Consider the following 26,552-nt stretch of genomic DNA (forward strand, 5'->3'; position numbering starts at 1 on the left):
TCAATGCTTGAAAAAAAAAAAAAAAAAGGCAGTAAAGAATAAATGGGGAGATTTGAGTGCAGAAAAATGTTGAAAATTTGCTTCCCCCCCCCCCCCCCCCCTTTTAAAGAAAATCTCAGTTGTAATCTTAGCAGTTATCTTGATTTTTGATCACCTTCAGGTCATCCTCTTCTTACTCTCCCAAACATCATCTCAGCTCTTTGTTTTGACCAAAACTCTCTGAGGGTAGGGGTTGCATCTCAATACAGCGTTGGGATGGTTTCTAGCAAAACAAGGCACCAGACCCGAACAATTTCCTACATTGCTTCAGTGAGGAGCAAGGAGGATGTTGTCAAACTAAGTTCTCCAGAAGAGAGTTCCTTCAAAGCACTCTATAACAAACAATTATGTTTTGCGTCTGTTTGTTTCCCCACTCCCCCTCACACTTAGGAGAGAACTTTTAAGCAGAAGGCATATGCAATTTGATAAATCTACATTTTGGATACTTGCAATTAATCTATGAGGATATATTTTTTTCCATCAGAGAAAAATTATTTTAATAGCCATAATCAACACAATCAAATATAATCAGTCTGTCAAGTTAATCACAATTTAGAATCACTTACAATAATTTTGTACCTTGCCAGCTCACATCTATATGAAGATGATTACATCTAGAAAAGATATGCAACCCCAAAGTCTTCCACCTCTATTGAAATAACAGTGCTGTTACATATTTTGATTTTTGTTCCTTCTGTATCGTCATTCCACCAGCTCCCACGCTGTTTTCAACTTGTTGAGAGTTTTATTCTTGGCCTTTTCTTCCTTTTCTGCACTCCCCTCTGCTTTATGCCTATACCTATATGCAAATCATTAGGATAATCAGTGGAAGTTTTCCAAGAATCTCAAGGAATGTACTAGCTTTGCTTCCTAAACTTATTTTTCCCTATTTTTTTTCCCTAGATCTGTGCACAAACACAGCCATTTCCAACCATGCCTAAGACATACCCTGCTGTGTTGGCCGACCTCTTTTAAATTTTATTCCAGACACCCCTCCAGTGCTCTTACTCTGAATTTGCCACAACACAGACATCACCTCCTCTCCTCTGTACTACAGCAACTCAGTATCTGCTCCCGTGTCTTGCTGTCATTTTAATTTTTCGTTGCACTCTTCCACTCTTGATTCACACTTCCTTCCTGTGACAAGGGGGGTTGGAACTTGATGATCCTTAAGGTCCCTTCCAACCTAAGCCATTCTATGATTCCTTTTCCTTCTTCAACACAAAAAAAAAGAGTAATTGGGAAGAGTCCTATTCTACTGCTTCAATCCCTTTACTTCTGCCCTCTACATTTAGCTGCCTTTTTCTACCACTGGCAACTATCAATACTAAATTCAAGCTTACCTTTGATTCTCCTCTTGAGTATGCTACGCACTGCACAGACTTCCCTGACTGTGGCTCAGATCTTTGCCTGTCTTCAGTTACTCCTAAGCTCCTCATCTTTGACCTCTTAAGTCCTTTTTCTCTACCACTGCTTTCCACATCATGTTTTTAACTAGAACAGTTTGCGTTTCCTTGGTCAAGAAGAATCCCCCCCCCCTTTTTCTTTTTCCCTTCCAAAAAAAATCTCTGGATGCCCTCCCTCACTTTTCAACAAAAAGCCTGCATGCCTTCAATTTAACAGTCTCTTTGGAAGGAGATAATTTGCAATGCAATCTGAGTAGAGACAACTCCAGCAGGTAGAATTCTCTCTGTATAAATACAAGTCCATCTGCAATAGTTCATGTTAATATAAGATACAAAATACACTATCCTTACTATTAATACAATTACAGTTTTGATCTCCTACATTTTGACTGTTTTATCAGAAACACAGTAGCCTTCATGGACAGATGGTCTTCTAATGAGAAAAAAAGGAACTACAAAATTAAGTTAGTGTGTTGGAACCCCTCCACATCAGGACAGCCTCCTGGTTGCTACTGTGGCAAAAACCTATGTTTGCACTTCTTTCGTTAATGAAATTGATCATTCACGATGATCTAGTCAACAGCTTCCTAGTGCAGGAATTAAACCAACTTAATCAGGAGAAAGGATTATACTTTACAGAGATGAATGAAAGAAAGCAAGACAATACAATATGCAAGGCACATTTCTCCATCCTTGAAGCTATTATCTTAATTTCAAGAACCAAATGAGGAACCTGGCCTTCAGGACAGCAGCATATCTGAGCTCTCAGTAGATTCTGTGACAGAAAGTGAAAGAGGAAGGGGCCTTTTGCCCTGGTTTACACTATTGTGATAGATTAAGGAAGTGAAGTTAGGTTAATTTGGAACACTAGGGAAGCTATTCTGTCATTACTGCAGTCTGCAGATAGTAACAAAAATTGCAGCTGTTGTTTATCCAGATGCCTCATTATCTGAATAAAACAATTCTGTTCAAAACCATACAGCATAGACCCACTGTAGGTCACAGTTTCATACTGAAGTCACAAACATAATAGAAAAGGGAAAAGACAGGAAGGAGGCAAGAGTAAGCAAAGCCTATATTGGAGACTGATGTAGTTGTTTTTTGAGCACCTTCGGCTCTGTTTCCCATGGACATTTGAGTAATTTTATAAATTTAAGTGGGAAAATCACCGTTTACTGCCAGGCCCACGTTATATTAATGTGTTCTTTGGAGGTTGTGTTTTTGTGATTTTTTTTTTTTTTTGGGGGGGGGGGGGTAAGGAGGGGGTTGTTGCTGTTTTTTTTTCTTCAAACACAGAATATCTAGAACCAGTCCAAGAAATGTGAGCAGTCCTATGTAGATACCTGTTATTCTTTATTATAACAGCCTTCTTCCCTAGTCATTCAATATGCAAACAAAAAAAAAAACACCTTAAGATGCCTGCAAACACTAACACTTACTGATTGTTATTGATTCTCCTCTATGGTGAATGGGAAGGAAGCCACATTCCAATGAGCATCATAGAAACTGTCCACATATAAGAAGTGATGACAGCACAATCACAAATCTTGGCCATAGTTCCCTTCTTGCTAGAAGGAAGTCTTGAGTTCTTTCTGAAATCCTGTTGCCAAAAGCAGACCTAAGCTATTCTCTTCAGCTGATCTTACTTTACAGGAGTATTTGTCCTGAAAGCTCAAAGCGCTGAAAATTAGACAGGTCTGGACAGTATTTTTGAGGGATGATGATGATAATATATTGTGAAAGTGTAACAAAAAGCTCCAGATGTAAACAACTTCTCAGTATGCAATTCATCAACAGGTAATACTGATTTCCCCTTGCTGTTCTCCCACTTCTTACTCCTTTGCAGTTGACCTTGCTTTGGGCACAAACCAACCTGTCCTGAGACATGGCTGAGGCATTTTATTGCAATGGCAATCTCAATAGCTTCTGCTTTCAATACTGACAATGTCTTCTCCAGGTCCCTGAGATGACAGGTGCAGTTCTGAGTATAGCATGGCACAACACACAGACTATATCTAGAGTTTACAGTCTGGCTAGGACTGTCAAAAGCTACAAAAAATTGAAGTAGTATGAATCATACTTTAACTACCAAAAAAGACTAAGTGAGACAACGCCAGAAGGAAGTCCGTTGCAGAGCTATGAAAAAACTTTGACATCGTTCTATTCTTGGCCAAGCACTTTGATTCTGGGTACTTACTACATTAGAGGCTTTTGCAAGGAGGAGGATCTGGGAGTGAGAAGTGTAGCATGGAAAAGGACGCTGTACATTGTCTCATGAGCCCTAAACTAAGGCAATTTATGACAGCATTACGGTGCATTATGGTACCTAAGCACAGGTCATAGCAGTAAGAAAAACAGTTGAATTCTTCGTAGCAGAGACCTGTCTCGTGTTTAAGAATGGACAGAGAGCTTTTTAGAAGGAACCACAGTGGTTTTGGCATCCTACAAATATTTTTTGTACATGCTCACAATTCCAGATTTATCTAACAGTGGTTGCATTTGGAACATTACTAAGTTTCTCAGATACATGGAAGCAGATGTGCAGGCACAGATATAAATAAATCTGTATGAATTTCAAGGAAACATAATTAAGCGATCTCATCACTAAATCGCAAGACCAGGAATCAGAAAATCTGTTTTCACTTCCACCACATATTTAACATGTGAGAATGTGAGACAAAATACAACAGTAAATATCTGTCTTTTCACAGTTAAGTATCCAATCTTGTACTTTGGTAACTCTAAGCAAATGGATCGCATATTTACTTATTTCTGTCTTTAGACTTCCAGAATTTAAAAAAAGTCTTCTGGAAATGGTACCTTCCTTGTGCCTCGGTATCTTTCTTGAGTAGATGAGTAACTCAGGGGAAGAAGGAAAGGGGATGACTTCAAGTTTGTTTCCTTGTTTAAAGAACATTGTCAGTGTTCTAGGAAGGTTCATTACCAAGGTCACTGCAGTCATTCTGAAGACCAAACAAGTCAAATTTCTGTGAAGCAAAATGGCTTCACATAAATAACTTTTCGAAACACAACCTCCCTGTGTGTATACTAGCAATGATACCACGTAAGGACTCCACTGTAAGAATTAAACCGGTTGGTTAAGATGAAAGCTATCAATGCTAGCTTGAATTGTCAGTATTAGTGAACAGTGCAACACATCTTCTAAAATGTGAAGGTTATATTTACTACCAAATTCATTCTTTGCTGTCACCTAGACTGCCCAGTGCTGCACATGGCTCCTAATTAGAAAGGCATTTAGGTATTGTCAGCACCAGCTTTACATTACATGTTCTGAAGCGTTTAGCAGACTGTTAACTAGGTGTTGAAAGCCAGGTGAAATCACAGCACTGCTGAACCTTAAATTAAGCAGCAGGGACAGCTTTTGCTGCAGTGATTTCTCAGAGCAGAGGGAAGGTGAGCAAGGCTGACCGGGAGCACTGAGGGAAAGCAACACCGTGATTAGCAGACCCAGGGGACTGGCACAAAAGACCAGAAGGAACCCAGGAAAGTATAAGGAAGGGAAGAGGATAATAAATACAGGGTATTTGTAGTTCTATGTACTTAGCAAGAAAGATCCCAAGATCTAGAGTAAGAAGAGCAAGAGAGGGGAAACAAACTTTTCTCCATGAAGGAATGTTGGTGTCACATGAAGATACCCCACACACTGGGTCAATGTTAAAATCACTATAAATGACAGCTAAAAATTAGAAAAACAATATAAGAATTACTTTGATCAGAAAAGGAAACACTGCAACAGTGACTACCAACTTTCCCTACATTTGGTTTCATAGTAAAGAACCATTCTAATTTTCAATGGAAAACATACATAGAATTAATATATACTTTTCAGCAAAATCTTCAATGTGTTTCAATAAATTTTAAAAAAGCTTAAAAGCAAATAAGAAGTTTTCCAAAGTTAAAAAAAAGAGCTTAAATTTTTAAAATAGAATCTGCATTAAAAAAAAAATCTCTCATTGGTCAAATATTCTAAAATATATAGGTGGAGGTAGACAACATGCTACCAGGGAGGATAACTTCACAATGTGAACAATGAATTTAAACATGTACTACAAAGGCAATTATATCTAATATGATTTGCACCGGTCCCTAGTTTGCATACTGAAGTGAGGTACGTTGCTTCTGCCTTATCAACAGTTGAAATATTTTGGCCATAGGCTGGAAAAGTCTGTATTTGTTGTGTATGCCCAGTATGACGATCCAAGGTGAGGTGAACCTCTAATTTTTGCAAGCACTATACATATTCCTTCTGTCAGTTGAGTGTCTCATCTCGTTGCATGTGAAATCCAGTGCACAGGTCTTGGTCTTGTATGCATACTGCAGCATAGCAATTTTATAGATAGTTTTCTACTTTATGAGCATTTGGTTAGAAATGGAAGCGTCTGTCACGCAGCATTACCAGTCCATTTTCAATGACGTGTATAGTTGGCAACAATGTCTTTTAAAGTGAAGAATTTAATTTCTGGTGCTGTTCTTACATGTGCCTTTATTGTTTAAATATACCAGACTCATTTTTACATGTAAAAATAGTATCCATGCTTGCTTGGGAGCTGAAAATCAGAATAGCTGAACAGTCAAGTCCTTGTTCTGCCTGAGCAAGCGTCAGTTTTGGGAAAGCAACTGAACGTTCGTATTCCCCTGCAGCAGCTTTAGGCAACTGAATATGAAAATCCGCTCCTGAAATGGAACAGATTTGCTAATTATGTGAAAAGAGTTACTATAAATACAGGAGAGGAAAAGAGTTTAAGTCCAAAATGTGTTCCATAGATAAGTAATTGCTCAGTTCTGCCCTTATCAACCTGAGGAAGCTTTTAATGCTGAGATGGAATATCAGAGCTGGTTGGATAGAACAGAAATAAACACAAAACTAATCAGAAAACATACTTTGCGTTCTTCATCCACTTTCTAGTAGCAGCTGTTTTGAGATATTGCTATAGGGATGATCCCACTGCAATTCTGGCTTTTGAAAGCCTTCCAAATCCTGTAAAATGTATTAATTTGCAACATTGATATGAATAGCATAGACAAATGAAAGCAATTACTTACTTCTCTTCATTCTGGTTTGTTATCTGTTTGTTACGGACAGTCCATGCCAAGCATCTATCAGTGATACTTTCATGATCAGGTTTAAAGGGTTTTTTGTGTTCATTTTTTTTTGTTTGGCTTTTTTTTTTTAATACTTAGTCTATTTTTATTTTTAGGCTTCAAATAATGAAAAGTGAGGAAAATGAAACAGTCTTACTACATAATAAAATAGTTGACCAATTCCCTTCAGCTCTCCCTCAAGTACCTCAGATTTGGAGGCCTTTGTTAAGCTAGCTGTTGGAATAATAATAAAAAAAGACAAGGGTGGGAAGGAATGGGAGGGAGGATCATTTTCCCAACTACTGCACAATCTGCTATCATCAGCAGATCTCTACAGAAGTCTGAGGAGAAGGAGAAATTACTGCAAATCATAATTTAGAAACATTTTTAGAAAGTTGCAAGAGAACTGCAGTGGAAAGCCTCACTGCAGAATTCTTACTCTGGCCAAGCCAGAGGGTATCCAGTCTATGATTTTTCTTACATTGATAAAACATAATGAAGAAGGAGGCCCTTCTGTCCATCCTGAAGACCCACACAAACAGTAGCAGCTGCCTGGATTTAGGAGACAAAGGGAAATGGCACCACCAGCTTCTCCTGCTGCTGGTAGCCAGGATGCTCTCAGAGCTGTTTTAAAACTGTGGCCAATCCCAGTCCATCCCACCGCACATTGCTAATGCTCAGTGAAAGGCTACAGAAGATCTTTGAAATCTGCAGAAGTCCCATTAATACTGCTCTATCTCCTAAGGATGCCAGTGAGCTCAGCTAGGGAAAGGAAGGGGCAGAAGTACCACCGCAGAGTGCCGAGGACACGGAGGCTGCACATCAGAGCTCTGTGATTTGGCTTCCCAAAGCCATGAGATCTCTCCTCTTTAGGAAGCACCTGGAAAATCCCAAAAAAGGCCAGGGCCATATTTTGAAATAATAGAAGACAGACCTATTTTTTAATAAGCAAAAGTGTAGGAAGTTGAGAGGAGGACTGCCATAAGGAGGAACTAGAGGAAGGCAAGGGAATAGCAAGTTTGGAGAGCACTCTCCAACATCCCAGAGTAGCAGGCTCCTACTTTCAAAGAATCATTTGAGTTGGAAGGGACCCTCAAAGGCCATCTACTCCAAGTCCCCTACAATGAACAGGGACACCCACAGCTAGATCAGGTGCTCAGAGCCCTGTCCAGCCTGACCTTGAGTGTCTCCAAGGATGAGGCTTCCATCACCTCTCTGCTTTGCTGCTTATTTTCTTCTTGCTTCTGAAGCAGTCACGTCAGCTGGGATGTAATTTGGATACTAATTGATTTTCACCCCTGCAATGCACAATTTGTTAAGAAAAAGGAGGAAAGGGGAGAGAATTCTCCTTGACGAGGCTAAAACGCCTGAGAGATTTCTGCCATCACAGCTACACGTACCAGTACTTTGTAAAAACAAATAAATTGGTGACCTGAAGCCAAGCTTGCTCAGCACAGAGTCCCCAGCCTTGCTGCCAGTTTTTAAAACAAAAAGACAGGATCCAAAAGCCCAAATGGGTTTGGATCACACCCTAAGCCTGCAGCATAGCTTATGTCCCTGGCACTGTTGAAGCGGCATGTGAGGGCAAGGCTTCCAACTGCCCTGGATCAAAACCCAACCAAATGGCAGAAAGGGAAGGGGCAGTCCAGGACAGGAAGACCTGACAGATGCAAGCCAGTTGGGAGTGCTGCTCTCAACGGGCACGGCAAGGGGACAGGAAAGAAGGGGCCACAAGCCAGAGGCAGACAGGATGGCATGAGAAATATAAATAGTTCCGTCACATATTGTGTACAAGGATTAGAGTTTGCTCCTGACAGTGGTTTTATGTAGGTTTTTTGTTACAGCCTTTTTTTTTTTTTTTTTAAATGCATACATCACATTACCCCAAACTGACAACTCAAGTCAACCGTTACGGCAGAGCGGCAACCCTGCAGATCCCCTTCTGCGCATTCTGCTTGCCTGGGCACCCTGACACCTCCTTCCTGACAGCTCTGGAGACCGTAAGACGCTCTCCCTCTAATGCACAGGCAAGGCTCCCAGGAATGCTGACCTTCACCGCTACCCAGGCTGATCGAGCTTCTTTTTTCCAGTCCCCAGCAGGTGTCCTTTCACAGGAAACCCACGTTGGTAGGTCATACAGTCTTTCACTGCATACCACGGAGGATGTCTGATGTTTGTCTGCTATTGCTACTCCTGGCCCAGTTTTCTCACAGACCCTTAAGAAAATGACATCCGAGAAGTAGCTGTTCATAGTCTGCCTCAGAAGGCAAGAGCAGATATAGAGGAATAAAATACATGATTGGCTTCTCAAATTAGATTCCAGTAATGATTTCTAAAGACCTGAATGCATCCATTTGCATCTTATAAAGGGATACAGAGTCAGCTTTCTGCAAGGAATCCTTGGAAATTGCAGGTCTCATTCCATTCACTCCGGAAGAGAGCTGGGTTCCCCATGTACTTTGGTTCTCTCAGGAAAATCCCAGCTCCTGCAGCTAACACCCTCAATTCTGTATTCTATTTCTAGCACTGTCACCACCTGTAAATTTGGACAAAGCCAGAATTTTCTGAATGACTCATCCCTAACAACTGGGAGCAGCAAAACCTGAGCTCCCATTGCAGTAGAAAAGCAAAGAGTACCCCCTAGTGTTCTGGGTACAACCTTAAAATTTGGCCAGATTCAATGCAGAGACAAGCTCTTTTCATACGGGCTTTCATTACTTAGCACCCATCGTCTCCCTCTGGAAAAGGACAGCTGCACTGCAGCAAGTATCCAAACATGCCTCCAAACCTTTATATTGCTACGGTTTAGTTCATTGTTGCTAGCAAGCAGTTATTAATAACCACCTTTATGATTTAAATAAACTCCAGCAGATTTGCACTGCTGAACCCTTCTTTGCATTGGCAATGGATTAAGGGCACTCCCTGTCACCTAGAGCCGCTCAGATGACATTCAAAACTCATTAGGGTACAGTAAGTCAATAGCTTCTGATGCACTAGAGATCTCCTATGAGACTTGTATGTCTTAATTAATCTGTCAAGTGCTTCAAAATCCATGGAGAGGAGGTACAGTATAATGCAAGAAATTATAATTTATATTTCTCCCTCCTTTCTGCACAAAAAGGCACGTTATCTCAGATTAAATCTTACTTTAATGACAACAAGGTTACAATAATTGTGTAACTTCTGTTAACTGAATGCAGTCCAGATGCCTCAGCTTCTTGCCCTGGCAGGTCAGCAGACCAGCAGGTTCTGCCATTAACCTCCTGCTGTGCAAGCATGGCACCTCCTGGAACTCCTCTGGGCTTTTATTTCTCTTTCAGCTCATCTCTGGAGGTGGTTAGTCGGGGTTTGTCACCATGTGCGTCTAATAGCAGTAGTTATTTCATCAATAACAAAGGAAATCTGCCACTGATATTAGTAGTAGTCTTTACGTACTTTGTCTTAATTTCTTTTTCTGCAAAAACTGGAGGGCAAGTTTAATTTAAGTCCAGGGAGGCACACACGGAGTGCAGCACCTAGCAGTACGTATGCAGCTGATACCATGCTTGAGCAGTCTGATCAACAGGGCGCTTGTAGTAGCCCATTTATCAAGACTATGTTCCAGCAGATGATGTAAATTTAAAGATTAAAAATAAAACCTTAAAAAGCTAGTAGCAGGTGCTTATGGCGCAAAAAAGTCATGAAAGCTCGTCACCTAAACTTCACGTCACACTGAAAAATACCTTGCTGTAGCAAGGCAAGCACATTAATAATGCAGCAGCACTACCTGAGGAAAATGGCTGGTTTGTAAAAGCAATTCCAACTCTAAGGGTCCAGGAAATGGAATCTCAACAGGATAAACAACACTTACAGGCTCCTGCTAAGATGACTCCTTCTGCAAGCCAGAAAATAACTCACAAACAATTCACAGTTTGCACTTCTGCAGTACTTCGTCCATCCTTCAAGTGTCCAGTCTGGAGGGAGAAACACTGCAATTATAGAAATACTGTAAATTATGCAGGCAAAGGTCCACAAGATGCCCGCTGTGGGTCTTTCAGAGCTTCTGGATTTACAAGAGGTGACATTAACACAAAGCTCATGGTGATTTTCACTGCAGACCCTGTAAGGCATGCTCACATTTCACTTCCTGTGATTTCTGCGAGTACTGATGTTTGAGATGTTAGCTTTTTGGGATAGCCAGTTCCGCAGCTTTTCTGGTATAGTAGATAGTCCAGAGACGTTTTGTGATTAAGTTATCTAGTTGTCTACGCTTAGACTCTAAATCAGTTCATCGATACCCACTTAAAACCATGTAAATTGCTTTGAGCATAGGAAGCACTAAGATGCTGAGCAGCTTTACTGTGTGATACCCAATTACTCCGTTAAAGTGCCTCGCCAGTCAGCAAAGAGGCAGAAAGGATGAAAGCTCTGTTGTTTGTTTTAAATGGACTGCATAAAAGCTGTTTACACTTCACGTTGTGCACAAAAACTCTTGGAAAAATAAGGTCTCTATCCCTAAATATCCTCAAGTAAAACTAACCATCCATAACTCCATCATAATACTGTGTTACCTAAATAGCCTGCTATGGGTGCACTACATCATAATTAACTGCAGAAAAATGAGAAGGAAGAGAAAATTAGTGCCAACGTGGAAGAACTCCCTCCACAGCTACCACTTGGTAAATTCTTTACTGTCAATATCTTAGCATGCTAGATTTTTTTTTTTTACTACTCCATCATTTGCTGAGTTCACTTCCCATTTTATTTAGCTTGCTCACTGCTTTATGACATGTGAGGAGGCTTTTTTTTTGTATTGTCACACACCCGATAGCTTAGCAGCAGAGAACAGCTTCTCAAAGAACAACGTAAGCATATCACGCAGGCCACTGGGTGTACGTACCACAGTGCCTGAATGCGTTTGTCATTGTTCAGAATTACACAGCCCTGAGCAAAACACAGTCCAGCCACTGTGTTTATTTTCCTGTCAAGAAGCTGAACTGAAAATAAACACAAAACTTGCATAAAAAGATAACGCAGCTTTCCTAGCTATATGAAAAACAAACAAGCAAATGGGATATGTCCCACCACTTATTTACACTCCAGTTCACCTGTATATACCCGCTGCTCTACATCACGTTCACAGGTAGCCCACCTTTTTACGCTGTTCCACAACCACACACTGCACAGATATCATCACTTAAATTCCGCACTGGGCCCCTCTCTGCACTCCCCTGCTGAACTCTCCTTCACTGGAAGTTCTGCTGCAGCTTCAAGGAAAATTAAGGAGAGCAATTTTCTTTCAAATGGAGTCACACTGCTGTTTAGCTAATACAGAACTTCTCGCATCACTGCGCAACATCAGTGTGCCATGCCAACAACTCCCCTAAGGTGGATGGTGTCAGGCAGAAGGCATTCAGTATGAGAAGGTGGGGATTGGGTGGGAGGAGGCTGAACCTCGCTGTTGAGAGGCTCCAGCTTCTACTGTCAAATATTCATTTTTGTGCATACAGCTGCAGCTGTTCTGCTCCTGTTCCAATGACTCCTCCTCCCAACCATCTCCAATTCCAATTTAACAAGGATTAACAAGGCTACAGCATGCTGGAAAAACACAGGACTTCTCCAGATAACAGATACAAGGGGTGACTTTCATCGTATTGGGTGGGAGATCAGTGCAGACTTTTTTCTGATGCTTCATGAGTGAAAAGGGAAACATGGAGTTCAGACTGAGCTATTAAGCCTGGATATTTCTGCTAGTTTCTTGAAATAATTGGCACACAGGCAAAGTATTAGCAATGAAGTTTCTGCCTTTTGCCACCTGCTGTCAAATGCTCTCATTTTGGCGAGTGAGAAAATAATGCCAACTGTAACATAATAAAGGAAAAAGCCTTGGACTGTGCATGCATAACCAATGCCCATCGCACTGACATTATAACCCTGCTGTTGCAGGGCTTGTCCTCTCAAGGATATATAACTCAGCATAAAATGAGGGAGGACAGAGGAAGATACAGGTATCTTTACAGCACAGAACTATAAACACACACAACCGAATATTTGAAGCTGAAGCCAATTATGTCAACTTGATATATGACTTTTGAAGTGAGATTTGCTTTGCACTTACTGTATATGTGTTTTTGCTTTAACTCAGCCGCTTTCATTCCCTGCAAAAAAAACCAACAGCTGCCAATCTCTCACCTCCCTCCTAGTGGGAACTGGCTGCTTTCCTCCATCACTGGCACTAGCCAGCCCTGAGCGTGCCCAGGAATCTCACTGCCTGCATCACTGATGGTATTTCTTGGCAGTCCCTCATAAGCATGGGACATCATGTTCTGCCCTCAGGAGACCCACACTGCTTGAGTCAGGAACCTAGCTTAGTATAAAGGATAGGTATTTCCCGGCCATGAGGGCCATCCTTTTCACTCATCACCAACAAGCGCCCAATACATCAGACAAAGATGGCTCTCCATCAATCCCAGCAATTCAGATTTTTGGTATCACTTCAACACCTGCTACAAAATGTAGTTAATTGATTGCAGGTAGAAAGGATGAACTTTTCCACCCACCACAAGCTCAACATCAAATTCATGACAAGAAACTGAGAAAGGAAAAAAGCTCTAGATTGAGTTTTTATGAATCTGGCTTGAAAACAAAAGCTTCACAACTAATCTAGTGACTGCAAACAGCTTTGGACAGAGCTTGCAATTTACTGCTCCCCAGACCCCAGAAGCTGAATTTTCCACTCACTGAAACAAGCCTCAAAACATCTACCAATTTCAACCACAGCACGATTCTGGCATAGCTGGATGATTTCTCTGAAAGAAGGAAAATATGACCAAAATAATAGTCTTGCAGTTGAAGCACTGAACTCCAAAGACTTACGTGTAGCTCCTTACTCTTTAACAAGGTTCTTAAGACATTCAGGAAAGTCGCTTCAGAGTAAAGCCAACTCCTCTGGGATATAAATGGAAAAAAATGTTGACATACATTGCTTTCTTATTCCTGTTTACAAAAGAGAATTAAATAACCACAAAAGAAAGCATTCCTTCAACTTTATTTGCTTCTAAACATGTAGTCCGGTGCAATAAGCAGACAAACTCCATAATCTGTGTTCTTCCTTTGACCACTTTAGAAAGAATGACTTACTTTTTTTTTCCCCAGGTTAAAAAAAGTCCATGCATATTTTGTAAATATAACCTTCTCTGACAAAGAAGCTTATATGAATATTTTGATGCCCAAGTTAAAAGGACAGCCTGCCAAGAAAATCGTGATCATCCATCCTGTCTGCAAAGTCCTACTTTTTCCACTAGACCTATTGTGTATACCACACACAAGCAGAATTTGTATGAATTATCCCCAAATAAAACTAGTGAGCAGACTTGCAAATACATCATGTGCATGTACAGTTTGTCCTTGCTTTCCCACCAGTCTCACCACTCTGTAATAGCTACTTGGGAATTGATTTCCCAAGGGGCTCATTACCTTCAATTGTGATATTCCTGTTATCTCACTAACCTCCTTTGTTACCATAATTTGGTCTGATGTGGACATTGGGGAGATAAAAAACATGCACTGTACATGATTTTAAGCCTATGGCTAAGAGCCATAGCCTGAATGCAGCCTTAAACATAATAAAATACTTTCATGAAAACTGCTGGATTTAGTCATAATAAGGATTAAAACAACTCATCAGCTAACAAAGTGATGTCTCAACCAACTTCATCATTCAGCTATGTTATGTTCTTTTAAATAAGTTACAAATCTAAAAATGACATCGTGAAATGAAGCCCATAGCATTTACCAGTTTCACTAGTTCTTTAATTAATGAATCAGGGGAAAAATAAGCCATCAGGCAGTATCCTTGTTTGGAGACACAACATCCTTAAAGGCGTGGAAGAATGTTCTTGTTTAAAAACAGAATGAGATGGACTACAATCCTTGGTTTTCTGAACAGCCCCAGATTCAAGTCATGTTGAACAAGATAAAGCCATTGCTGACTAACGTTTGCGTTTTCTTTTGCTGTTGTATTTTTAATGCAGTAAATGAATAAAAGCACCACAAGTCATAGCGCTCTGCTGTTTCAGAAGTTGGCTGGCTCCTGCCCCATTTTTAACGCAATTTTCAAAGAAATAGACTTAATGAATCATGTTTAGTTGGGCCTTACTGCTCACTGACACCATAGCTTAAAAGCAATATCAGCATTCCAGGGACACTTTTGCCATATCTGTCTCCACACTAAGTCCAGGGTTGTATTTATTTAGCTCCTAGGACAATGTACATTTCACTAGAGGAAAAAAACAGTTTCATCCTTGCTGCTTAGTCCTCCCCATTTACAAATGGGGAATTAATGCTAGCCTGCCTCTTTCATAAGTCATTTCGAGATATGGGAAAAACTACTTAACACAAAACTACTACTGTTTGCTATTGGTTGGTATGGAAGGAGGAGCAGGACACTGTCTATTTCTTCTCTTTTTTCCAACTAACTCCTTCTCTCCTCCTTAAACTAGTTCAAAAACCTGTAAGTAGTCAAATGCAAAAAGGTAATGCAACTGAGGCCAGTTCTGTAGCTTGACACCACTGTGAAAGTAAGTTCCGCTGGACTGAGATTTGGGGGCAGCTCTGTTTGCTAGATCAGAACCTATCTACCCATGTGTGAAACAAGAGAGAAAGTAAAAAGAATCACTAATATAAAAATCAATACGCACTGCTACCACAATTTCAGACTCAGTGTGTCATATTGGGCTTTTAATCAGGAATCCTGCTGCCTCACTGCATCTTCTTCTAGGTCCAGAAACCAACAGCAAGAGCAAAACCTCCAGTGCCAGCAGAAAAATGGTCCAGAGGCTGGTGGAGTGGCTTCTACTGCATATGATGCTCTGAAAATTTGATTTTCAGTGATGATGAACTGAATACCAAAACCTAACACTAGTCTGAAAAGCTTTCAGAAGTAGTAGTAGAAACTTTCACTAATTCACTGGTTTCCAACCACTACGCATTTTTCTATAATTTTAGTGTAGTTTGGTTGCATTTATGTTCTTTTCACAAAAAACATACACCCCCCACACACTTTAAAGCAACAGAGCTCATCATAATAGGTGAAAATAGTCACTACCTTCTGACACATGGGAGGCAGCCTCATGCATCTGAGATCCTATAAAGCATAACATCAAAAACTGCCAGGAGCATACCTTGCGCAGAAGGTTTTTAGCTGACTGAAAATTAACGTGCCACTTGCAAATAGTAAAGGCATAAAAGTGACTGATCTAATTCTGTGGTGAATGGAACAACTGGAGCAGCTGAGGGCAAGGGGTGTGAAGGGAGAGCCAGCTGTGTCTTTTGCTGGGGCATCACAGAGGAGGTAGGCTGAGGAACAGCTCAGGGCATTCCAGTGAGTGATGCAAGTGCCACCAGGCACAAACGTGGCTGCAGGCAATGTCTGTAATTTCAGTGGGATGTTCTAGGTTATTACATGAAACATGGCTTGTGAAGTGATTATCGTGAGGATTTTATTTTAATATACTTTCTATATTGGCAATCTGTTTCCAAGCCAGTTATATCTGTAGTAATTATATTTCATTTTTTGTTCTTTTCCCAGTGCAACAGAGCACGTGGTCATTTCTAGCCTGACCTTGCTGATGTGGGGAGAAGTAAAATTACAAGTTCTTCCTCACTTCAGCTACCTGCTCTTCTTTTCAGTATTCCTCTTGTTGCTCCCAGTATTTATTTGTTGCCAAGCAGCAGAGAGCTAATTAATGCAATGTCATGTTTCCTTGTTTTCATCACTTGCTCCTTCCCTGCTTTATGCATGCTGCTCCTCACTTCAGCTTTACAGGATAAAATCCCAGAAAAAGAGAAAGGAAGACTGGCAGCAAGAAAAGAGACACTGAAAGCACAGTCTTGCACTCAACCTGTACAAATAACTTGTTCCCTCAAAGAACTTACTCTTGTGAGTGAAATCATCCCTTACACTTTGGCCACAGAAGAGGTATTAAAACCTCTCACCAAGCAGCTGGCAGGCTTGTGCTGTGCTGCTATGCCTAGCCAAACCAGGCAGCTGGATGCTACAGCAGGCAACCCCTCAAGAGACACAGTCGCTGCAGTACTGGTGAAGCTCCTGTTGAGGGCAATTTAGAGAATTCAGTATGTGTGCTGCAGCACACATTGGAAAAAAGGCTGCCAGATAATCTAACAACAGCTTCTGTCAATCAATTTTCTAGAATGAAAGAGAAGTCTTATTTTAAAGCTACCCACTATGAACCATTTAGGCACATCACCTTCTCCCCATTTTGTCTTTCTTTGCTTCCTCACAATAATAATCTTCCTCGGAGTGGGAGAGAACAAAAAGATTTTGTCTTCCAAGACATAGACTAGTTTTGTATCAGCAGTTTATTTTTTCTTCCTTTTTATACAGCAACGCATGTCCCTGGTGTTGTAAGAAGAACTCGCTGCCTTCTCAAAAGGCTCCAGCATATTCTTCTTTTTGAAACAGCAGAAGGACTTAAGAAGAAATATCCCTCCCTTTTCAAACACTCAAGCACAGATGAGAAAGGGATCCCACAACACAGAAGCTGACTGCACATTTAAAAATAATAATAAAATCAAAGGAAAAGGTTTAGAGGGTCAAAATAATGCAGCCATGGCAATGCCAAGCACAGATTGGCTGCACTGCAGATCTAATGCAGCAGCTGAGTACAGTGAAACAAGGCAAGATGTTCTCCACTGCCATCATACTTCACCACTGCCCAGAGGCGGTACTTTTCCATGTTGTTTTCTACCCCAGCATTTTTGCCAAATGCTGTCAAGTTACGGTGAAACAGAGGCTTGATCTGAATTTCTGTTTACAAGACTGTTGCCATTAATACCTTAGAAAAATGAATTAATGAAATCGTGTCAGGAGCAGAAGGAATCTCCAGCGTGCCTTCTAGCTAGAGAGCAGCAGTCAACCTCTCTTTTTCATAATTACAGGCATACCACCTTCCACTACAAGAGGAAGTGGCAAATAAGGCAGGTGTTACAAAAAAATGTAACACCTCTCTGCACTCCCATCTTTGACCCAATTATCTTCTGCTTTAGCCCTGCCTTTACTGAGCAGCTCACAGGGTTCCCTGCCCCACGGGATCAATGAAAGCAAGCAATTCCCAAATCTCTTAAGCAACAATGCCAGCTGGCATTTTCAAAGCCCATTGTGGGAAGTTCAGCCACGCAGCTTCCATTAATTTTAATGAGAGCTGGAAAGAGAAGCCCCCTAGTCACTGTTGAAAATATTCAACCCCAGAGAGCCAGCCAGGAATTCAAGTCCACTGATAAGAGCATGACACTAACAAATGCATCGCATGATACTACTTGCACCCATGCGCCGCAGAATCAGTTGGGATATTCTTTACGTTCAGGCAGCTCAGCTATCTTGATACAGATCCCTGTCTGGCAGGCGATGGGGAGGGCTGGGGAAGTGCAGCGGATCTGTCAGTTGCAGCAGACAAGAACATCTTGTACTTGAGCTGCTTGTTGAGTAGGTTTGAGAGGCAGACAAACCGGCAGACTAATTAGATTTTTTAACCACAGTATTCAAAAGTAAAATCCTCATAACATGCTATCAACTTACACATGCCTGTTTGTGATATCAGATTATCCCCATCAATCATATTTAATCTTCAACACAAAAATCAGGGAAAGGGTTAATATTCAAATGAAAAATATTCCAGTTAAAACTGAGCTTTGAAGAGATTTCTGCATTCCCCTTCTTTATTTCTTAAGCAATCATGGCTAAAACCAAAAGATATCTCTGCAGACTGGAACTGAGACTAAGGAGACTGAACCAGTTCAATACATCCAGTGACTAAAAAGGTAACAGAGCAGTATGCAATGACCTGAAGGGCACCTGACAAAAGAGTGAAAAGCAGAGCAAAACAAAGTGGCATGTAAATAGGAATCCAGGGTTGAAAGAAGGCGGTGAGGCTACAAAATATTCCACTCTGGAATTCCGCCTCAAAGGAAGATAAGTTCATCCCACATAAATCCCTAAATAACCCTGGAAAGGCCACCCAGCTGCAGCAGGAAGTATAAAATACACCTTTTATCACTTCTTAGATTTCAAGACTTGTAAGAATGGTGACTCACTGGTGATATGCCAGAGACCCAGGTTAAAGCAGCACCTATTAACAGTTTGTTCATCTTTAGTACTAACAAGAGTTTTGTATGCCTGCGAAGAAAAGAATGAACAGGATTTTCTGAGTAAGCAGCAATGACTCACACTAATGGTCATTACACAAGGACACTGAGAGCACCATAACATCATACTCACAGGAAAGCTTATGTCGCACAGAGAAAATAAGCCAAGCATCTTTAAAATCCAATGGCTATATTACATCCTATGACATCTGGCTAAATATTTATGGGTTTTTAAAAACATTTTTTTAGTCTAGCCAATCCCCTATACCTGAAGGAACTGTGTGCGACTGAGCTGAGAAGCCACTGAAGGTTAAGAAAAAGGCAAAGAACAAGCCATGGTAATTTCTGTTTTTTAATCTCTCCCCACCTGCTTTTGAGAACTCTCTATACCAGTTGTTCATACTAGCTCTAGTCATACTAGCTCATCATACTAGTGTTGGTCCTTCACGTGATCTTGCAGTATTGCTGACACCGCTGCTCAGACACCTGAGGGAACTCAGTTCTTCAGTAACTCAGAATTGTAGAATGGCTTGGGTTGGAATAGACCTTAAAGATCATCTAGTTCCAAACCCCCCCCCCCCACTGCGGTGGACAGGGTTCATCTTATTTGATTGCAGACTGTAAGCTTTTGCGTAATTATTGAAACAACACAGCTATAGGCACTGTCCACATTTTTGAAGAGATAGTTTGCACCCCTCCCAACGACCTGCTCACCCCATGTCTCTGAACAAGTCATCCGTGCAGGACAAATATGTCCAAGTTGGCAGATGAGGAACGGCAGTTCATGCAGCCTTGGGCACAGTGTCAAAGGCACACTTCTTCCAGATCCAAGCTGCCTCTGCACACATGTGGCTCTGATGACCACAGGTGCACTTCACAACAGGGCCGCCTTCTGCTGAGAGTCAGGCAGCGTGGAGTCTCAGCATAACACTCCACTTGGACAAAAAAGTGTTGACAGCTCATTCTACTACAGGGTCCCTTCCTCTTTTGTGTGCCCAGGCAGTGGCACAGTGCAAAGCAGGGAGCAGAGACAGGACAGAGGGAAGCACAGTGCATAGCCCTGCTGCACACCCCCCAAGCAGCACTGCAGGGTCAGGAGGCTGCTCCTGGTCCTCACTGCATATCTACCCTAGGACACAGGTGCGTGAGCCAGTCCTATCACCTGCACTGAGTCATGCAGACCGTAAGCATCCATTAACTACCAGATGCTATTGCCAACTATTAGCAAGAACAATCTACCAAGGGGAATTCCTGAATAAACATGACCTGTTTTAACAATACGTAAACCATGCTTTTGGCCAAGAAATCATGCACGTTATCCCCTGAATAAAAGTTACTGAGCTAAACAGTGACTACTGGTATTAGGAAATACAAACCTAGGAGTATGCTTATTTGCATAAATTGTAGTTGATCTTATTGGGTAAGAATACAAATGTCCTAATTTGGTTTTAAAAATAAAATCAATTGTAAATTTATTTAGAGTAATTTACCTGCCTGCCTGTTATACATCACTGGGCCTGTATTGATTGTTTGAGATGGAACTCCTTCCAAACTGTATTGATTTAATTCATTAGCAAATTCTTAGCAGAACCTACTCGGTAGTTCAGGGCCGTAAGTATAGAAGGCTTCATTTAGAGACTGTAGGACTGGATGGGGAGTGTTGGCAAGGGGCTAGGGCTTCTCCAGTGTAGATAATTTACAGCCAGCAATATTGTGAATTACCTGTTTTGAATAGAAGAGTCATTTTCCAAACAATGAATGAGAAAAAATAAGAGTGGAAAAAGCCTAGGCATATTGATAGGGGAAAAGAAATCCAGCTGTTGAAGATAAGAACAGCATGTATAATTCATAAATAGGACAGTGCACCAGTCATTTGAATAGGCATTTAGCTTTGTGAAATTAGGTGCCTAAAATAACTCAACAGTTTTCAAATCACCTTAAAGCCAACAGCTCGGGAGTTGACCTGGGGACCTGCCCAGCCTGACACCCCACAGCTCCCCTCCATGGCTTCTGAGCAGGGAAACATCCCAGTACTGCATCAGCTCCTGCTGGAGACAACAGGCATTCCAAGCACAGGTGTCCTCAGCCACAGGGGCACATGAAGAGCCAGCAGATGTTTCTGCTGCAAATCGTTACCTGACTCAGCCTGTGTGCCACAAGGAGCTAAACCACCACATACCCAAACAACAGCCACTCACATCTCAAACACTTCAAGCAAATCAGCATTAGAGACCACTCTTTTTTTGAAAGGTCTTATTTCTGTTTCTCTTTTTAAAGGTAGACGGTTGATATGCAGCCATTTGCTCAAGCTTCTCTTAAAACAAAGAAATACCATGGGGCTGCAGTCTATCTCATGTTAAAGAGAGAAAATCCATCTCACCCTGACGTTCCCAGAAAGAAATTACATTGCTGGAATCAACACACTTCCAACATCAGTTCATTTTACTCTCTCTTTATTTTCATGCAGCTTTGTGTCTATTATGTGGCAGTACATGCTAGAGAAAGTTTCCAGAAGTGATTACTGATTTCTGGTGAGTCATAGGGTCTCCAAACAGAAATCTCTGTAAGGGCCAGAATTCCATAGGCTGGCACCCTGATCCTGGAAAGAATCCTCTGTGCTGAAGATTTGAGTGCCAGGACAAACCATAATTCGTTCACATTCTGTGAAATTCTCAGCCTTCTCTAACCCAGAGCGAACATTTCTACAGGAACCGATGTAGCTCAGTCAGACAAGACCAGAATTCAGATAGCCCAGAAAAATCTGAAGCAATAGTCCCCTCATCCTTTTCACCTTATCCTCTCTCCCATTTGCTCATGTTGGTACTCGCTTGCTCCGCAAGTTTAAAAAGAAGAGCAAAGCCGAAAGACAGGGCTGGAATTCCATGACTGAATGGTGATGCCTCTCAGGAGCTACCTCCACACAGCACACTTGTACCTCAGCACTCAGAATCTGACAACCCTAGCCACTCTGCTGAAATCTGGATTTCAAGGCATACGTTTTGAAAGGTATCCCTCAATTTTGCCCTAACCAGAGACCTTACTACTGGTAGTTGTCCAGTCAAAATTAAAGTAACGTACTTGAGAAATATCTGCTGTAACCTCTGAGCCCCACAATCACCTTCCCTGTGGAAAAGAAATAGAATCTACTTGTTTTTGTCTTACAAAAACGTTGCAGACTGATTTTTAAATTAGCATTTCAACAGCACTTTCAAGGCAAAAAGGGTTGCACAACATTACGCAGTATCTTTGTAGCACAGGCAAATGCATGACACTCCAACAAAGCTATTCCAAATAAAGAATATTTCCCTTATGGGGGAGGATAGCCTTCAGAAACTAAGTTGGCTCTTCAGCCATGGTTCACATCATACCTGCATGTGTGCTTGAATAAACTAAAGACAAGCAAGTACGTCATGGCTGATACAGCCAGAATGCAGCAAACAGCAAAAGATGAGAGAATCCTATTATCCCCCAAAGATGTTCAGCATACTGCAGGACACAAGCTAAACAGTTGCATAACGCAGCTGGCATACTTTCAAAATACTGTAAATACCTTTCATCTTACGTAGAAAGCTCTAGGTTCAGGCTATGACTTACCTTGTGTTCCTTTCCTAATATTTTCAGTGGCTTAATTCAACCTTGAATGCACAAGACGTTGCTTTAAGTAGAAGCGCTTTCTTGTTGCTTATGCAATATATCTCACGGTAAGCGTTGGAAGACCTCCCTCTCTCAGAAGCACTAAGCCTTTTACAGTCCCAGCCGAAAAGCCCCAACCATAGAAGTTACTAAGAGCAGTCCTTAATTCAGCTCCCGAGCACCAGACAAGACAGCAGCTCTTACAGTAGTTACCTGCAAAGGGCTGTTGGGAAACCTTCTGAACTGCTGCAAGCAGGTCAACCATGCTGTAGGATTAACCCACAGTGCTGCAGTAGCCCCCTATAAATCCGTTCTCTGTAAGAATTTCACAGCTGCTAACACAGTTGCTAATGCCACAGGCTTGGAGAGAGAGAATTACTGTGCATACCCAATAGCTGGGTTAGTATCACAGGTGTTATACATGTTTCTCATCAGTGCTCCTGGAACAACAGGTGCCCTTGTCAGTTTGGGTTCTAGCTGGTCTCTTCCTGAAGTTCTCTATGGTCATGGTTATGTCTTTAATTACTGAATGTCCCAGACAGGCACATTACTTGCTATAGCATTTCAGAGACTGCAGTATCTTCATGGGCAAAACCAAAAACCAACTAGAGCTTCTGTGCCGAGCTCAAAATGATTCTTTTTACGTAGGCAAATTCAAATTCTGAAAGCCATCTTTGAAATGTGAGAAGTTACTAGAACATCCTAGAAAATAGGAAACCTAACTAGTGCTATCAAGGTCTATAGCAAAAGGACATGTTCCTTGTTTTTCACCTATGGAAGCAAAAACATCTTGAGGCAAGGGTCTAAATGTTATTCAAAGAGCTTGAGAAGACAGCCCAGGATACTTAAAACAGACTGTGGTGCTCGCTGTTGGGAAAAAAAATTATGTACCTTTCTCTAAATATCATACATGCACCTGTTTGCAAAATGGTAGAACCTTACCACAAAGAAAATAAGCCATTTCATATGAGAAGTGAGAAAAATGAAATCTACCTGGGAATCAAAGTGCTTGACCACTTGAACAGGTGACAGCATGACGAAGCTGCAAACAGGCATAAAATGGCCACTTTACGAGCTCCAGCTGTTTATTTCCAGCACATTTAAGAGCTGAGCCACAGAAACATTAGCATGAAAACTCTCCTCTTGAAAGAGATAGCAGAATTGACGCTGACAAAAGAGAGTGATGAAATACCAGATATCATCACCATAATCCCTTCATTCTCTGGACTGATAAATATGAAATCACAGAGGAGTGTTCTGTAGGTAGGAAGCTATAGCAAGTCTAACTTGTACCTGGGAACTAGTGAAGTAGAACACCATAAGATGAAACTATTAACTGCCACAGCAGCAAAAGCTGATACAGAAGTTTGTACTGCAGAGGACTCATGTTCAGTTTTTGGAGTAGGAATCAGAGGGTGTCACGCAACTACACTGCACACATCAGCTTGCATTCAGGTAGTAAATTCCACCTCCTATCCATAATGCCTGTGTCTCTCTACTAAGGAAATACCTGGAAGCCCATGCTGTATCATGAGCACTGATGAGGAGGGCAATCACCTTGGCTGGCCTCAAGTCTGTCTTCTTGGTGAAGCCTCCTTTCAGACATCAGTGTCTCCAGCAAGTTGCCGCTGCGTGGGAGGAGCACCCCTGGCAGACCTGGAAGGGAAGAGAGAGGCTGTGTCTGGCAGAAGGAGGGGTAGCATAAAATAGAAGTCAAGGGCTAGAACAAGCCCTTCCTCTCCTTGCTTAAAAGAGGAAAAGCCCGGGAAGCACAATGCTGTGAAAAGTCACAGTACAAATCTGAGGCTGTAGTGATTTCATGATAGCAGGGACATTTCTGTAAAGTCTCTGGTACCCCCAAGAGGCCTCTGTCTTCCTCTGGGTAGCATGTCCCTCCAGTTTAGAGGGTTCTCCTAAACCCAAAGACTCTTCTAGTAATTATTGCTACTGCACGGCTGCGCACAAAGGAGTGAACAGGCCCTCTGCATGCTACAGCCAGGCATCGCCACAGTCCCTGAGACAGGCATTAGATACTTAACATACAAGGGCTCTCCAAAAGTAATGCCTCTTATTTTATTAAATTGGCCTATAACCTAAGAGGCGGATGCTGGTGGTATGGCAGCAGAGGTTGAACCTTCCCACCAGTACTCTGTTACATGTTGTTGCTGTGTGACAGATGACGGCAGAGGGGCAGTCTGACAAAATGACGTCTGATATGGAAGCGTGGATGAAGCAAAGGTGTGGAACTGAATTCCTCCACACGGGAAAAATAGCACCCACTTGCTGAATGTTTTTGCAGACTAACCAGTGGATGTGAGCACAGTGAGGCAGTGGGTGGTGTGCCTCATCAGTGCCAACAGTGACAGCAGGTCACCTCTGCTGGGGCAGATTTTTACAAGCGCAGCATGCAGGCCCTTGGTCATCACTAGTGAAAATGCATAGCTAACGGTGGTGATTATGTTGAAGATCAGTGTTCTGCAGAGACTTTTCTCTGTCACACAGTGTTATTGTGCTCTTTGTATGTGTTGTTGTTTCCATGGAAATAAATAGGAGGCATTACTTTCAGAGTGACCTACGTATAAACACATATTTAGCATATTTCTCTGTGTTTTAGCATATTAGTGTTTATATATATATATAATAGTATAACGCTTACAGCACATACCACATATTATTGTACCTATAATATAAATATGTTGTAGGACATAATATGTAATAAATACCATACAGTATTATAATATAGTATAATGTAGCTAATTTACACACATGTATACATTTACCTATAATTATATTTATATATTAATCTTACCCTCTCTAAATGTATATACAGAATACTGACTCTTTCAACTCCACCATCAGAGACATACATATTCATATATACTAAGGATTTTAGTATTATTAGTATTATTTTAGATTTATTGAGTGGAAATTTACAATTGCTGTGTCCCAGCAAACAAATTGCAAAACTTTTCAGCTGCTTCTGGGACTAGCACTAGGGGAGAATCCTGTATTTGTGGGGATTAAAAAATATATATGTATTACCATCCCTAGGGCAAGAGACCCTATATTATGGGGAGCACAACACCTTGGTGAGAACTTGATTGTTAAAAAACAGTTAGCACTCACCACCAAGTCCAAGACACCCAAACAGTCTGAGCCAAAACAGAATATATGTCATAGGTTATTTCAGAAGTTGCCTCCAAATAGCTACTTACGCAGTTTTCTACATTATTTATCACTCATTTGGATATCTAAAATGGCTCATAGCCAGTCAAAACCTTGTATTGACAAAGAGTGTTGTCAGTAGAGATTTTGTGTGAGCAAGGATGCCCCCACCCTGTGCATTCTCCCAGCACAAAATAAGCTATGCAACAGACTGACTAACTGGGGAATGACAGCATTCTTTGCTTGCAAAATACTTTTTGTTTTCTTTATTAAATATTAGAGTTTCTTAATGTTTTATTACAACTGATAATTGATTAAGGTGATGGAATCAGGTAATTTAGGTATCCAATACTTGATATTTAGGGTTTGTAAAGCAAAAGCAACCCAAGTCTCAATATTTTGTAATGTATTTCAGCTTAGAAGCTTAACAGGAATTTTATGCTATACTTTACAATGGTAGGGAATAAACTATAGCCATAATGTTTTAAAAGCACAAGCCAGTAGCTATGACTTAAGCCAAGTGAGCATTATGGGAGAAGAAGAGTCTACAACGCACTGCTAAACATAATCCAGAAAATAAAAGTTGATGGCGAAAGGTTTTCACCAAATAATATGCATTTATCTAACATGAAACAGTCATTGAAATGCCTGGGTTTTGACATCTAATTTTCATCCGTTATGCTAAGAAGCCTCGCTATTCAAGGATTACATTACCTGCCACATCTTTCCATATGAACTACAGTGAAAACAGGAAATCCTGAGCTTAACATTTAGTGGCACCCAGAGTGATCTCAGGACTTTCAGATTTTCAGTGATGAGTTATTTTGAGTGCTTCAGTTCTGATGTGCTCAACTCAATGCTCGGATGGTAAAAACTCATCCACTCCTTGAATTTAAAACTCTGGAACATCTCTTGTGGAGCAGTCAGAAATCAGTGTTGCAAAAAATCATGGTCAAATATGAAAAAGATTGGTCTGTGCCTCCAACAAGGAATTTTATAACTACATTTGCTACAGTATTGCTTTGGGGGAGAAAATGGAGTAGGGACCCCACCTGTGCAGGTTCT

At 41.2% G+C, this 26,552-nt stretch overlaps 1 protein-coding gene and 1 long non-coding RNA gene across 3 annotated transcripts in view; one reads left to right on the forward strand and one right to left on the reverse strand.

The window, feature by feature from the left end:
- Positions 1–24,237, reverse strand: part of LOC110402142 — a 91,243-nt gene extending 67,006 nt beyond the window's left edge. Inside the window, exon 1 of the long non-coding RNA XR_002440923.1 lies at positions 23,833–24,237. This is a non-coding gene — a long non-coding RNA (uncharacterized LOC110402142). The remainder of the gene's footprint in view (positions 1–23,832) is intronic.
- KCNC1 (potassium voltage-gated channel subfamily C member 1) overlaps positions 1–26,552 on the forward strand; it is a 105,270-nt gene that overhangs the window by 47,931 nt on the left and 30,787 nt on the right. The gene's annotated exons all lie outside the window — the stretch shown is intronic.

This window comes from Numida meleagris, chromosome 6 (assembly GCF_002078875.1).
Source record: "Numida meleagris isolate 19003 breed g44 Domestic line chromosome 6, NumMel1.0, whole genome shotgun sequence".
Lineage (NCBI taxonomy): Eukaryota > Metazoa > Chordata > Aves > Galliformes > Numididae > Numida > Numida meleagris.